The following is a 16,305-nucleotide window of genomic DNA, read 5'->3' as shown; positions in this document are numbered from 1 at the left end:
AATTTCAGCAAAAACAACAACAACAACAACAACAAAAACAAAACAAAACAAAACAAAACAAAACAAAAAACAGGTAGCTGACCTGCTATGGGGCAAGAGGAAGAGGAAAGGTACACTATTCAAAACATTATGATCGGGCCTTCCCATTTACCTGACTGTGGTCCTGCGCATATCACATTACCTCTGGTTCATGGGTACACACTTTCTGACAGTCCTCACTGCAAACTTATTTGAAGCTGTGGTTTTCCATAACATGCAGATGCTTTTTGTTCATGGACTTCTTCCACTGACCACCAGAGACAGCCTAAGAAATGATTTGAGATTCTTTTTTTTTTTTTTTTTGGCTAGATACACATTTTGAATATGCTGCTATTAGGTTGTATCATGTATTTATTTTGAGCTCTTGAAGCTAAGTTTAGATAAGCTATAATTATACTCATTATAATGCTGAAGTGCTCAGATTTTTTTCCACAAGTCAGCTTTTAGTAAAAAGATAAAACATAGAAAGAACTCAGATCAATGTGTTCTTCTTGAAGTAGTCATGCCTTAGAGTCAGTACATATTGGAGTGGGCACGATCTGCCTTTAACTCCTTTTTCCATTACTCTTTGCACAGTGATTATAAATGTTCTGAATGTTTGCCTCAAGTTACTGTCAGAACTCTGTTAAGGAAGAAAGGCCATCCACTATCTTGGTTAATGATCAGGAAATTGATCTATAATTACAGACCATATGTTCTTCTGGGAACTACAAAGAAGTCAGACGACCACTGAACAATAATCTTTGGTTCCAGAGCAATTTTTATTTAAAAAAAATTGAGAGTAAGGAACAAAACAAAAACTGATAGTAACACATTCATGGTTGCCATGGTAAATAATAGTCATCGACTACTCACTTCTTTCTTGTGTTTCCCTGTGCTAAACAACAGGAAGGTAAAAACCTACTTTTCTTAGATGCCTTCAAGTGGCGTTATAAATACTGTGAAGGAGACTATCCCAGTGAAGCCCACTTTAGTCAGGCTTGGGGATACATTCCAGTAATCACAAACACTATCAGCAGTACTCAGCACAAGAGGCTGAAGCAGCAAGTTCAAGAATTCAAGGCCAGCCTGGGCTACTCAGTCAGACAGTGTTTCAGAAGCAGGAAAAAAGGAGTACTGCTTGAGACTTGAGAAAATCTCATGCTCTCAGATTTGGCAGGGGTGAGACAGGAGCCAGCTGCTTGCTGCTACACTTAATGATGCCAGCAAGCTAGCTTAAAGGGACTGGCCTTCTCATGTCCAGGCAATAAACGGGTAGGCCTGAGAATGAGCTAGAGGCAGTAGCAAAAGCTCCCCAAATGTTGAATCCCAGCTCTGTGAATAGGCATTAACTCTGTAGCTTCCCCAGGACCATCTGTCTCAATGTAGCAGGGATGGGTTTCCTTTCTGCTGGACCAGTGAGGAGGTCCTATAGGCAGTGTAGCCTGGTGCTCTGTCTGAAGCCCCTTCTAATGCTTGCACAATCCTGTGAATTTCCAGACCCATGCTACTCCTTCCACTTTAGCCAAGCTGAGTTAATGCCTATTTGTAACAGCAAATATGTGCTAACTGACAAGTATTTGTAAATGTGTGTTCACACAGCAGGAGCTCTGAGAGGAAAACAAGCATTGAGGGTGGGAACGATAAATAGGGGCTCTGACCCACAAAATTACAATGCTACACCTTGAAGAATATTTATTTGCTCTTTACATATGGAACAAAAATTTGGTTTTATACCAGTCTAAGAATACAGAAGCTCCAGAGAACTGCAGCTTTCAGAGACGTTGTCTTAGTAACTTCAATCAAAAGACATTCTCCATTCTCTAGGCTTTGGTGCATCAAATGATCCCTGCTCCCAAGAGCTATTTCTGCTGTGTTAGCCCCAGATATTTAGAGAGAAACACAAATGATCAAAAATATGGTCCCAATATTTCATGGATAATTCGCAAGCCAGCAAAAGCCAGAAAATAGAGTCTTAGAATAAAAAGCCTGAGCCTGTCCTCCTGTGCCAAAGAATCATAGGGATTATAGCTTGGTTTTGAGGCTTTAGGGCCTAAAATTTGTAACAGGCTTGATTAGGAAGCAGTGCCAAGGGGACTGTAGGGAATGTTGCTCTAAGGAATAGAAAGCCCAGTCATGCTGGGAAGCACCTGGGTGTCACTTTCCTTCTCTTTGCTTGGGCTGTTTTAGGATTTTCTGGTTTCCTGAGGTTAACCACACCAAAGCATTCTGGCCCTTCACTGGGCCTTGTTCTCTAAGTCACCCAAGGCACAGCCCTTGGTCTCTTCTCCCCAAGGCACAAGGTGGTGAATATTCCTTCTTCCTGCTCCCTCCTCCATGTAACCTGCCACCCCTGTGGTCAGGAGCACATGCTCTCCTCACATACAGACACAGAGGACAGCATCTCTCCTACCCACTTTTAAGAAGTGTATATGAGGGAGCTATCCCTCAAGACATCTGATTACATAGCCATCCGATGAGTGCAGACCAGGACAGTGCTGAGAGAGACTGGACAACTAACAGAGGCACACAGGTTAATTTTCTCCAGGTAGCAGGGAATCTAGAGCTTTTCCAGTTTGGTTTTTATTGAGAGGTATGTTTGTCACTTTTGGACCGTGTGCTGGTCCATGTGGAGGTTGTAAAGGCAGCAGTGAAGATGCCAGAAAGCAACTGTTGCTAACCCCAGGAAACTGAGCATATGAGTCCTAGCATTCCAGACACTTCTCCCCAGGGGCTGCCAGCTTTGAGTGAGCGGTCAAGTGAGAAGCAGATGAGGGCGAAGCCACTGTATCTTCTCTGAAATTAATTTTAGGGTAGATTTTATAGACCATAAAAGGATTACTCTAACAGAAGCCAGAGGCGTGCTACTGGATGGCAGTTTGCAATGGGAAGCGGGTGTATTTAGTGTGCTCTCTGAGCCTTGCTATACAGTGGGGCTTCTCAACATCTGTTCAAATGCCTGCTTGCTCAACTTCTTAATCTGTCTATCTTGCTGAAATCACCATTAGTAAGGTGGTGGTCAGCTCTTGAGCATTGGGGTGAAAAAGACATCCAGCTCTGCAATGGCCTTCCACAAAGGTACCAGAGGATGAGAAGGTTGGGTTCTCCAAACAGGATCTTAAAGAGAAGGATTATAGCAAGTGTCTTACTTAGGGTTTCTATTGCTGCAGTGAAACACCATGGCCAAAAGCAAGTTGGGGGGGGGGAAGGGTTTATTTGGCTTACACTTCCCATTGTAGTCTATCATTGAAAAAAGCCAGGTCAGGAACTCAAACAGGACAAGAACCTGGAGGCAGGAGCTGATGCAGAGGCCATGGAAGGTGCTGCTTACTGGCTTGTTCCTCATGGCTTGTCCAGCCTACTTTCTTAAAGAACCCAGGACCACCAGGCCAGGGATGGCCCACCCACAGTGGGCTAGGTCCTCCCATATCAATTATTAAGTAAGAAAATACTCTACAGCCTGATCTTAAGGAAGCATTTTCTCAATAGAGGTTACTTCCTCTCATAAACTGTAATTTGTGTCAGGTTGACATAAAACTATCCAGCACAATGAGGCTGTGTAGCTAAAAGGGGGAAAGATTTTGAATGGCTACCTTTTAAAAACTCTATCTGATATAGCAAGCTTGTTCTATTCCTTTTTAGCTTTCAACTTACAACCAATAGTATGTACCTGTTGCTTAGTGATTTGTATCTTCCTATAGTAGAAGATATTTGAATTTTGAAAGCTAATCACACTGAAAGTGGAAAGGGCAGTGCTGATTTGTGTAGGGGGTTTGGGAATTCTTTGAGATGAAATACAAGTACCAGGAAATCCCAGAGATTATCACTGCAAATGAGAAACACTTCATCTTTATTAAATTAAGAAATGGCAGTTGACATTGATTCCCTCCTCCTTAACTCACAAGCTGCTGACTTAACTCAAATCTGTAGTAACTGAAGGTTTTATTTGGCTTAAAATGGGCTTTAAAAAAACTCCAAATGTCCATATATTACATGCCATTCCTAATTATAAAATATGAATGACAGAAGTAAACTAGCCCAGTTCTCCATTCTAGACAACACATGTATCATTACACTCAGTAAAAAAAACAAAAAAAGATGTATTAAAGGTAATAGAAATATAAAACTTACATCCATTAAATATGCTTTCTATATTTCCTTGTTGGTTTATTTATTATAAGTTTTTATAAAAAATGCAGTCAATTTTATATACAACCCAAGCGATCAGAGCTTGACCTCCTCTGAACCTAAAGATCTTCTGGGATTTCTGACATTAGCAAAAATGTCTTAGTCCCTTAATGTAGCTCCTTTTTCAGGCGGTCATTTGTTTTCAATGTGTAAGTCCTTTGCTCTTTGCAGAAAAATATGGAAAGCACTCTCACCTCTCTACAGCAGAGAGTTTGACCACTTACCATGAACCCTGAACTTACCTGTCTAGTCTAAGTAGTTTGCACTCTCTCTTGTTAACATGCACTTGGTACTGTGCAGATGCAAGAAGACAATGCCAGAATTAACAGTAAGAACCCCACGTTCTTAGTGCCCCATGTCTTGTTGTGTTTGTGTATGTTAAAACAGAAGTGGGAAAGGATTTTGTTAAATGAGTTACCTTGTTGCTGTGGTAGAACACTTGAGGGCGAACAGACTCATCCTGGCTTGCAGTCTAGGGTGTATTCTGTTGTGGCTGGAGAGGCAGCACTGCAGGGAATCCTTGTGGATGTGAGCTTGGAATCATGCAGTTGTGGGCTTACATCTCAGTGCACTAGGGAGCAGAAAGGATGAACACTTGGGCTCAGCTCACTTTCTCTTTTCCTGCTTCCACTGTATGCAAGTACCTGGCTCATGGGATGGCACCACCCGTGTCCAGGTCTTTCTCCCTCAGTTTGTACAACTAGAACCCCCTTCTCAGACATACCCCAAAGTAGGCTTGAACCTCCTAGTGATTTTTAATACTTTCAAGTTGACAGTAAACATTAACTATCATGCTTTCTTTATTTACCTGTACCTCATCCCTCTCTAGAAATCATTAGGTTGAAGATGAGAACACTAGGAAAGGAGAGTACAAGAAGATAGATGGGCAGGTGTGCCTCTTTCATCATTTCTCTTTGATTGGGAAAACACAACTCAAACAAATCAACTTCAGAGCCATCACCACATCCTGCCTGTTTTGTGAGAAGTCCAGCATCCTGCCTGTTATGTGCCACCACCTGGGATGTGCTGTCACTGACGCTTACATTCAGAAACTACAAACTCCAAATGACACTGCTCTGTAGGTCATTCTCTAAATGCACTGCAGCATCTCAGTTTGGGAGTCTGAGAGTAGAATGAGGAAACCTGAAAATATCTAGCTGATTCTTTCATTTTACATCATATAGGGAAACCTTGGGTGTTTGAGTCGTTAGTCTGAGATGACTTGGCACCTAGCAATGACATCAAAAACAGTACACACAGCCCCCATCCTGCATCCTCTGATTATCATCCCTCCTAACTTGTCTTTCAGCTCTCCAATCTTCCCTTCTGTATGCTGTAGTCTTCCTGGAGTGTGGTGTGTATGCATGAATACTAAAGAGACAAATCCCAATGGATTCTCTGCAAGCATTATGGGAGAATCCCACCCTCCCGAGGCTTCACTCAGTCCATTTCCTCCATATCCCCCTTGACTAAGGGACATCTGGTCTCTGCTTGAATATTTACAATGTCAAAGAAGGCTTCAATATCCAAGATAAACCATCCCAATATAGAACAGCACTTCTTAAGTGGAGAAGTCCATTGTTTCAAGCAAAATATGCCCACTAATAACCCCTACCAGTCTCTAAGGCTTGTTTTCCAGTAAGAAAAATGGCTTGCTTCCCTACCCAGTACATCAGAAGAGAAAACATTCTCCCTTGAGTCTTAGTACTTGAATCTTTGAAATTTAATAAGGCTTCTCTATCCCAGAGGGCATTCCCAGAGAAATTGCAAACCCAAGACATCGCCTATGTTCCTATGAGACTGACAGTTGCCATGGGGATGGGATGGGATGCTGTCCTCCAGTGCTCCATGATTTCATCCCAACAGAGCACTTGCTAAGACCTAAGTGCCTGCTAAGATTTTTATAGAGGTCCATCAGCTGGGCCTAACAGAGGAAGTACTGGGTCCCTGTGCGCCAGAGCCAGGGACATGATTTATTCACAGCTTATTGAGTGGCTCTAACTTCCTTGCCTCCTTCACAGAAAAACACAGGAATTCTGGTTATATTATAACCCCAGGCTCCTGGCTTCAGTCATAATTCTTAGGCGGATTTCAATGGCTTATAATTAAAAGTCGAGAGAACTCCAACAAAACCTCAGATGATCGGGCACCAAAGGTCCAGTGGATGCAACTAAAGGCAGCCTGACTACAAATGTTAAGCTCTTGATTTTTTTTCCCTGTGGCCATAAACACAGAACACCGCTCAGACTGGCTTCAGCAGGATCTGAAGCATGACTCACTCAGTGCCGGGAATTTCTGCTGAGAATACAGCTAGTCCAGCAGCTACTTTACAGACTAATGAGAAATCTGACTCTGTTCTTGGACAGAAACAGCTTTCAAAGACAGCAGGACCATGCTGCACGGGAGAGTGTGGCAGACTGCAGAAAGCAGCCAGGAGCCACCCGATACAGAACCCAGGGAAGGATTTCTATTGATTTTGTATTGGAGAGGGACAGGGGTGAGCATTCCTTGATGCAAATGGCTCATCTCTAGAGGATTTGAAGGACTTCCCAGCCCCATCCATCATCTTCATCATCAAGTCAGGAAATAGGAAAATTGGACTAATGTTAAGCCTCACATATATTCAGCAATATCCTTCCTGGCTTGCTCATAGGCAGAATTTCAGCTTGAATCTTCAAAGTCAGTGTCTTGGCTAAGTATGCCTTTCTCCCCTCCCACACCTTTCTCTTTTTCTCATTTTTGTTTAAAAACTCTTATATAGGATGTCACAATTTAGCTCAGGCTGGCCACAAACTCGAAATCCTTCTGCCCTAGTCTCACAAGTGCTGGGATTGCAGGTACGGCACACTATGCCTAGTATATGACAAAAGTTAGAAAAATATATTAGAAATTATTTAGAAGATTTAGGATATAAAAACAACAACATCCCATCTAGCATCAGAAACAGAGAACAACCTATTAACTTGAGTATTATCCATGCTACATTTCATTTGTTTTACCCCATACTATTAGATACAAACTCTATGCTGAATCGCATATTTTCTATCCACAAGCACTTTTGGGCAAAATAGTACATAGTATTGACTTAAGTGAGTGCACATTATATAAATATAAATAAAAGAGACTTTGGTTTTTTTGTCTGTTTGTTTGTTATGCTCCACTACCTCCCAAGGATCAGTTTCTTCCTTTCAGAGAAAGGCAGGCTGCTTCAGCAAGGAGAGTCATTAAGGACTAAATGCAAACAACTGACATTTTCCCCATCCTTTCTTCCTTATAATGAATACATATGTACTCAGAGAAGTGAAGCAATGAGCATCATTGATTCCTAAAAGCCAATTGCAGATCTAGAGTCTTTCCTTCTTTTCTGCCAGCACATACCTAACTTATTTTTCTTATAATTAAAAGCAAGTGTTCTGTGATGAGAGAAAAACCAATGAGGCTGGAAGAAAACTGGCATTCTACTTTCGCTCTAGTCACTAGCATAAAGGAAAAAAGAGGTTAGCAGCAGTTTATCCTATGCCCCAATGACTGGAAAGTCAGAAGGGTCCCTGCTACATGTTCTATTTTATTACTGATAATATGTTTAGGGCTTTTAGAAGTATGGATATTTCAAGATTTCAAAACCTCAGTACACGTTACTATCAAAATGTAGAAAGAATTTAGAAGCTAGGCCGGGTGACATGACCATGCTAGTACTTGCTAGGCCAAAGCAAGAGAGAATGGGTTTTAGGTCAACACAGGCTATATATGATAGCACCTCATGCCGGGTGTTGGTGGCGCAAGCTTTTAATCCCAGTGGAGGCAGAGACAGGTAGATCTCTGTGAGTTCAAGGCCAGCCTAGTCTACAGAATGAGTTGCAAGACAGTCTCCAAAGCTACAAAGAAACCCTGTCTTAAAACAACAACAACAACAAAAAGATACCGACTCAAAACAAAACAATGTTAAATAGAATCACTCTGAAATATCATTCTGAACACTTGACACAGTTTCAAACTCTATCAATTTTAGAGTGAAGAACTTGGGTTTTCATGGGACCTATTCCTTAGAGCTAAGAACTTTCATTAGATAGTTGTCTGCAGTATAATGCCAAAGAGAAAACAGACATGTCCCTCACTAAAAAGAGATGGGGGGAGAGGAAGAGAGAGAGAAGGTCCCTACATCAGTTAGAAATTCTGACTACTGCTAAATGAGCTGTTGATAAATTTAAATGCCAAATGCCCTTGACAAATGTGACATGGAAGAGGAAATTTTAACTTTCAGTCAATGTTGAAAATAAGAAGTTATCTTTAAAGGCCTCCGACTGTGAGTGAAAAGAGACACACGATTAATCTTTGTTTACAGCGGGGATGAAGGAAAAGACTTGTTGTCTGGGAAACACAAACACCGATAACGTGGACAACATAGATGGCTTAAATGCAAAGGGCATGTCTCCTCAATGAAAGCATAGACTTAGGGCTGGGGAGATGGCTTGGTGGGTACAGGTAGAAGTGGGGGTAACCACCTATCTCTATGTGGGCTCACCCTGCTAAAGCACATTGTAACTGTTTTTATTGCACAGATGTCAGAGCCTGGTAACTTGATTACTTCACAGAATGTTGTCATATGTGCTACTTCAGGGAGCACAGTCACTTTAAGTAAAGTCAGAGTCATAGGGCTGAAGTCATGGTTCAACTGTGCACAAAGCAAGCCCCAGGTTCAGTTCCCAGCACTGAATAAAATAGGTATATGTCTGTAATTCCAGCACTTGAGAGGTAGAGGCAGGAGACTCAGAAGTTCAAGGTCATCTTCCTATACACAGCAAGTTTGAGACCAGCCTGGACTATGTATCCAGATACTGTCACATAACAAATAAACAAACAAAACAAAAAACCAGGATTCTGTTACAATGACAAGGGAAGATGTTTGATCTTGGGAAGAAAACAGAAAGCCTCTGCCAATATCTAAGATAGAAAATTGAGAATTATGAAAGAAATAGTATATAAATAATTTTTTAGATACCACAAGCTTATGTGGTTACAGATACTGTTGTTAGCAGGTAATTGAGGCCTTAGGATGCATCTACTGTACTAAATACCAAAAACACAACTAAAGTCATCCTCCTCTCTCTTGCTTTGCCTGTAATCAGGGGACTTATCTCCCAGCACAGTTAACAATGTCCAAATGAAATGTTTACAGATTCCCAGATAATACCAACATTACTAAGCCTGCCCTGTGGGCAGTGGGATTGGAGCCCACCCATATCTAAGTTGGAGTCTGCCCATACCTGGGCTTTCTTTTGTGAATCAATAAGGTCTTTGAAGGTTACAAGGAAGAGATTGTAAAATCCATGACTCTTGATGTTTTTCAAACTTAACATTTCAGGGTCTGATGTCTCTAGTGGAATAGAATGAGGCAGACTCTATTCATAAACCTTTGTCTTTCTCTCCCAATGCTTGGTAATAAAGGACTAAGGGAGCAAAACCCTGTAGCACCTGGACCATTATGCATAACAAATATAAAGCCTGACCCTTCTCAAGGAGTCTCTGGAATTCTTCACTTGTGTAGATATACACATCTTGCATGCTTTGACATTTACTAAACTCCAATAGATTGTAAATGTGGGGTAGTTAGAGGTCCTCTCTTTATGTATGCAATGTTTCTCCTCTATGAAGTGTTACTTGTAAAGGCCATAAAAGCATAGTCCAGGTAGTCCACATCTGATCATACCTGATTCTCTGTGCATTTCTTTGTTAAATCTTGGAGTCCTTCCAGATGTGAATGTTGGAGGAAAAAAGCTTGACTCTATTCCATGTAGTCAATTTAATATGGTCACGGGCGGGGGTGGGGTGGGGGTGAGGGGCGATAGTGTCCTGCAGGAATTTCAGCAAATGTGTTGGAATTTAAATTTCATGTGTGGCTTCTGCTTTATGAGGATTAGCGGCTGTGCAAGTCTGAAAAAGAATGCTAGAGAGAAAGCAAGCTACAGGTAGAGAGGGTGTAAAACCAAGGGTGGCTTTTGAGTCACACTTAATAGGAATCGAGAACTCTTTACACTCTCCAAGTTCCCTCCATCCTACTGGGACTCCTAAACTGAAATAATAATCTCTTTTCCCCTTTAAATAACTCTTGTCCTACTTTTAAGACTATTAGGGGAATAAAATAAAACACATGCAAAACTGAAAATCAGCAGCACTAAAACATATGAAACAGCATGCAGAAACTCCACAGACCTTATAAAAAGCCTTTTCAGAGCACAGAGGAAAATCATCTAAACTACAGATCAAAATGTATGTAAATAGGAAGAACATGGGTGTGAATGTCAGGGACCTCATCATGAATCCATTGTTTTTGTCTCTGTCCAACTCTGTAGCTGATGTGCAGTGGTTCTTATCTACCAGAATTTGGTCTCACTTTTCATATAACCATGTGACAGACTATATACTATCTTGTAGAGGTGTGAAGAATATTCTGATTTTTATTTTAATATCCCTAGACCAAATGAAATAACATGTCTAAATAGTGCAAGTATTGGCCTTCTAATCAACAGTAACAAAATGCAACAAGCAAGATTCTCAAGGCACTGGCATTGGAGCTAAGGTCATTTGCAGAGAACACAAGTTCACAGTTATCTCTTTTCCATGTAACTATTTGGCCAGGTTTTCATTAGTGTAATCTAGACTAAACCAAGCTTTGACCCTAAACTTCCAAGATTTATCCCACTTACATTTATCCAAAAGTTTAAAAACAGCAACTTTTGCATGCAGTGAGTCCTGTTCATCCTAAATCTAATGGATTCCCCTTGTGAGAGCCCAAAGGAGCAGGGGATGAGGTGTGGCAAAGCAATGGGCCTTCAGATTTCTTTCCTCAATGCTGAGGTCATTGGAACCATTTCTTTCCTCAATTCTAATAATTCCAAGGAGCCAAACATCCCTAGTCTTTGACCCTTAAGTTTGGGCTTGGGTCCACAATCCTCAGAACTGGGAATTAACCCAAATGGAGTTTTTAATCTGGCTGAGTGACAAAAGTTTTGTAAAACTCCTAGAAACAAAGTATCTACAAACAAAATTAACTAATACATTACTTTCACATCATTTGAACTTAAATAAAAGGATTTGATTTTCTCCAAAGCACACACATATTAAGATGTGTTCTTATCAACAGTAGTTTTAGGAATACCGTTGGGAGATTTTATGGGAGGTTTTACATGATCTCCCATTAATGTCAGTTCAGTTATTACTTTTGTCATTTACACTGTGCAAGGCTGTGAGTGGAGACTGGTTCAGGGATGAATAACCTCTGCCATTTCCATGGGTCCCATATTCAGAATGACATAATGGTTGAGTGTTATGGTGTACCCTTCCTGATATTTTTTATATTTTTACATTGAATTTGAATTCATAAATGAAGCTAATGGTTCATAGAAAATGCATATAAGAAGACAAAATATGGATGTCTTTTTATTTCCATTTATAGATAACAAATATTCATCATGACCATCAAATTCCATTGGAATCTCAAGGCACTACCCACTACTGAAGTTGACTGCATGGGAAACTTCTATTGTCAACCATTAAGTGGAAGTACGGAGAGACCCATCACTATGGTTTGGATAAATGTCTGCCATATGTAAAGGCTTGGTACTCAGGGAGCTTGTCCTATTGGGAGATTCTTTTGAAGCTTAAGAAGTGAGCCCCAGTAGGAGGTATTTAGGTCACTAGGACCATGCCCTTTAAAGAGATTATAGAATCCTATTTTCATCACTATACCCTATCTTCTCAACAAGAAGTCACCAACACTAAAGACCCAAATCAATTGGACCATCAGTTCTTGGCCCAGAACCTCCCAAACCATGAGCTAAAGTAAGCCTTTTCTGTTTATGTTACTTGCCCCAGGTTCAACACAGTGATAAAAGGCTGACTAATATATCAATGAAGCCATTGGAAAGATAGATCTTTTAATCTACAAAATGCTAATGACCAGGGAACCTTTAATTTCCCTGTTATGTGTATTTCTCCCCTGTTATCAGGCAATGACTTAGTTTGAAAATTACTTAGAATTAAACAGAAGGTTCTTCCTATGTCAAATCCCTAGTCCTTTCTATCTTTTCTGATGAATTAGTGAATCAAGTGTAGAAGATTTGTGCATAAAGAAATTAAATAAAAACATATGGATTAATATTTTACAACACTTGGTGATTTGGGCAAGAACAAAGCATAAGTACATCCTCAAATAAATGAAATGCTATTATGATTGCCTCAAAATTAATGTCATGAAATAAAGGTGAATAGTAACATTCATATTAGCAATTTAAATGTTTAATTTTTTTTACTTAAATGACAATAATTTGCAATAAACCCCTATGATTTACCAAGAAATAAAAAAGAAAAAATGTTTCCCTTAAACAACAAAATACTTGTCTTTTTTACTTTTCTTGTGCATTAGATTGTTTTTAGTCATCTCAAGGAATAGCTGACATACAATAAGCTTTTAAATAAAAATCTCTGTACTACAACTACAACTGGGTATGGTGGTGCACAGCTTTAATTCTAGCACTTGGGAGGCAGAGGTAGGTAGATCCCTATGAGTTCAAAGCCAGCCTGGTCTACATAGTTATTTCCAATCCAACCAGGGTAACATAATGATACCCTGTCTCAAAAAACCAAAGAATCTATACAATACATCATTGATGTGTAAAATGTAAACCAGAAATGTTAAAAAATGAAACCAAACTCATAAATTAAATACAAGCAAGATGCTTTTGGTTTTGTGGAATCAAAAGGTACACTTTCTGCTTTAAAATGAGAAGCTTGCTTCTGATGAGGTTGTTTGCACAGGGTTTGGATGTAATCCAAAGGTGACTTTTCCTTTTGATAAGGATTGTTTAGTAAGATCTATCAATATGTCTCAAACATCACAGAAAGTACATACCAAGAATGTGTTCATCTTAGGTATGACTGTATCTCCACTATTCCTGCTGTGTCTGGCTTAGAATTGACATGCACCAGTGGATAATGAATAAAATATACCAAACAATGATACTTCAGCCTCCCAAGTCATTTATTTAATACCTACTTATGTTTGTATTTTTGAGTGGTGCTCCACAGCTGAGCAGACTCTACCTCACCATTGTAGTTCTTTTTACATACCATCAGCCACAGTACTCCATCTCGCATCCCTCAACATTCTACTCACAAATCTTGATCGTGAGATCTCTGTGTGACTCAGAAGCCATTTCTCCTAAGTACATTGAGTGCATGAAATTTTTAGAAAGTATATTGCACCCAACCTCTGAGTTAGGATTATAGGACATTTTATAAAACCTTAAATACATTACCTTTTTAGTTAATCATTTAGAAATCTTCCTCCAAGAGTCATGGAAAAAGCAAGTCAGTTGAGGTCTATTTGTTAAGTTAGATTTGCTGATTTGGGAAATGCTTCAGGTGTTAAACCAATAAGTTGTTCAAATATGATGTTAAAAAGCAGCTGTCATTTGACCTATCCTTGCTGGTTAACATGGTAACAGAAACACTGATATTTTTTGTTTGTTTGTTTCTTTTTTTGAGAGACTTTCTATGTAGACCTAGCTAGCCCAAATGCACAGAGATTCTACTGTATCCTTTCAAATGCTGGGATGGAAGGCATGCACTGCCACACCCTGCCTGAATAACTTCTTCATGCAGTATATGTTCCCCTCCATCTTGATGACCATGATAGTATACTTCACAGACTTAAATAACTAAAAAATAGGACAGGCCTTATAAATTTAAATATTTATGACAACCAAATAAGTAAGTCAGTAAGAGATGCGGGAAACACTTTGATCTCCTCTTCCTGGCTGGTATGTTCCTTAAGTACTCTACTTCCTGGTGTACTTACTGTGTTGTATCCCTCACACAATGTTACCTCATCTTTCTATCCCACCAGTACACTGGCCAAATCTGACCCAGAAGCCCAGATGGGAGTCACTGGTTTTCTTCCTTCCTTTTCTTTCTTTCTAACCCCTTTTTAAAAAATGTCTTTAATCACTTGCTTGGCCCTTGATATACAACATGTGCCCATCTTACATTTTTCTCACTACTTTCTAACTCCTTACACTATGCTTTAGATTTCTCTGTATTTTATTAGTTTGTCAATTAACTATAATACCTTTCCAGTTAGCCTAGTATATTTTAAAATTACCCTCAAGAAGTATGTATCTTTTATGACCTAGCTCAAAAGTCTGTTTTCAACAAAGAGAGCTCTCCTCCAAATTTTAAGCCTGTGGGTAAATTAATGTGAATGGCATATCACCATGATGGATATGCCTAGGAATAAGAATGGAAAGAAAAGACACTGGCAAGTGTCTTATAGTCTGAAATGAGAGTGCACAAATGACAGAAATTCTAGAGAAGACCAAACAAACCACAAGTACATAAATAGAGACAGAGATTCCGTTTTTTACAAAGTTGAAGGAGTATTTAAAACCATTAAAATCCTAAAACAAAATTGTTGCTGTTATTCAAGACAGAGTTTCTCTGGGTAGTTCTGACTGTCCTGGAACTCATTCTGTAGACCAGGCTGGCCTTGAAAACTCAGAAATTTGCCTGCCTCTGCCTCCAGAGTGCTAGGATTAAAGTCATGTGCCATCACTGTCCACTGTCTGGCTAAAATCCTAAAATCTTATAACCCATCAAATAATCTTTAAGACTGTTAGCCTGAAGCAAAATATCTAATTCTCCTTCAATACATTTTTCCATTTTTAAAGAGAAGTTTAGGTGAATTTTAAAATTGCTTATTTTTCTTTTGTCTCATTTCCAAAAAAATATAAAAGCAAATTGCAGTTGAAATTTTAGTGCATCAGAACTTAGAGATTTACAAATGAGTATGTTAGACTTTTAGAAAAAATTATTTTGGAAAAAAAGAGGAATTGATATTTTTAAATAAAACTCAGTAGCTAGCTGTGGAGGTAGAAAGCCCAAGCCTTTAACAATACTTTGGCATGTTCAGAGACTGGACAACAATATTCTTAATGTCTTCCAGCTGTTTGAGGTTCTTTTCTTTACCAAAGAACTCCAAACCAATAGGTTCTTTGAATAATAATATTTATCTCTTAAGGATACTCTATAGGCTAGTAGCATGGGGAGTGTTTGTATAGAAACAAAAGAGATATACCTTAATTTTATTTTTATTAAGTAACAGATGCAAATTAGAGTTATATATTAAATTATGCATACCAACAATATAATAGGAAGTAGAGACCTTCAACTGTGTGTTGTCTTTCTCATTATATGTTTTCCAACTGGTAATTAGGTCATATATCTTCTAATTCATATATTTCTTCATCTATCAACTGCTAAATGGTTGAACTTTTTGTGTACAAGCAAATGCTATGCATAACAGTTATATAAGAATGTATAAAGTATAATCAAGATCTAATGTAATTGTTTTAAAATAAGTCGATAAATTATTTTGTATTCTTTTTTACAAGAACTGGAATTGAAAGCCCTGCCCCTTGAATGGGGACTGTGAAACTTAAGCCTGGAAAGAACAGGCATAAGTGACAGGCCATAAAAGGCAAAATAGCTTTCATCTTGCTCTCTCTTCTATTAGATGGTCTGGGAGTTGGTAGAGTCATGTTTTAATGACATTCTGTCTTATGGTGATGCCATAATGAAGATTCTAAGGTTTCCAGTGTGAATCTATGTGAGGAACTAGCATAGGACAGGCTCCTCCAGTGAGACTCACATAAAGCTTCAGATAACACAACCACAATCTATTAACAGCAACACAGAAACCCCTGAGCTAGAACCATCCAAATAAACTGCTCCCAGAATCCTAATTATCAGAATTGTGTGTCATAATCCAAAATTAGTCAGTAGGAAAAAAGGCCAGAGAGAAAAAGAGAAGATGCTAATTAGTAAAAGTAGGTATGAAAAGGAAAACAGTTTAGCAAATACCAAATAAATGTGTACTACCATTAGAAAATACTTTGAAAACCAATATTCCAGTAAATTAGAAAATACAGGCACATATGATCTACAAAAATTGAAGTAAGAAGATTTAAATAAGTTAAATAGACATATTTAACTGGCTGTCAGTAATCAACATCAACAAGTTGTAAGAAAAGGTCTCTCAATTAA

General features: G+C 39.1%; 1 long non-coding RNA gene across 1 annotated transcript in view; it reads right to left on the bottom strand.

The window, feature by feature from the left end:
* Positions 1-4,630: 4,630 nt before the first annotated feature.
* Positions 4,631-16,305, bottom strand: part of LOC107978047 — a 30,929-nt gene continuing 19,254 nt past the window's right edge. Inside the window, exon 3 of the long non-coding RNA XR_003479832.2 lies at positions 4,631-4,777. This is a non-coding gene — a long non-coding RNA (uncharacterized LOC107978047). The remainder of the gene's footprint in view (positions 4,778-16,305) is intronic.

This window comes from Cricetulus griseus (genome assembly GCF_003668045.3).
Source record: "Cricetulus griseus strain 17A/GY chromosome 1 unlocalized genomic scaffold, alternate assembly CriGri-PICRH-1.0 chr1_1, whole genome shotgun sequence".
Classification (NCBI taxonomy): Eukaryota; Metazoa; Chordata; class Mammalia; order Rodentia; family Cricetidae; genus Cricetulus; species Cricetulus griseus.
Note: the sequence above shows the minus strand (reverse complement) of the source record. Positions and strands in the feature narration are given on the sequence as shown.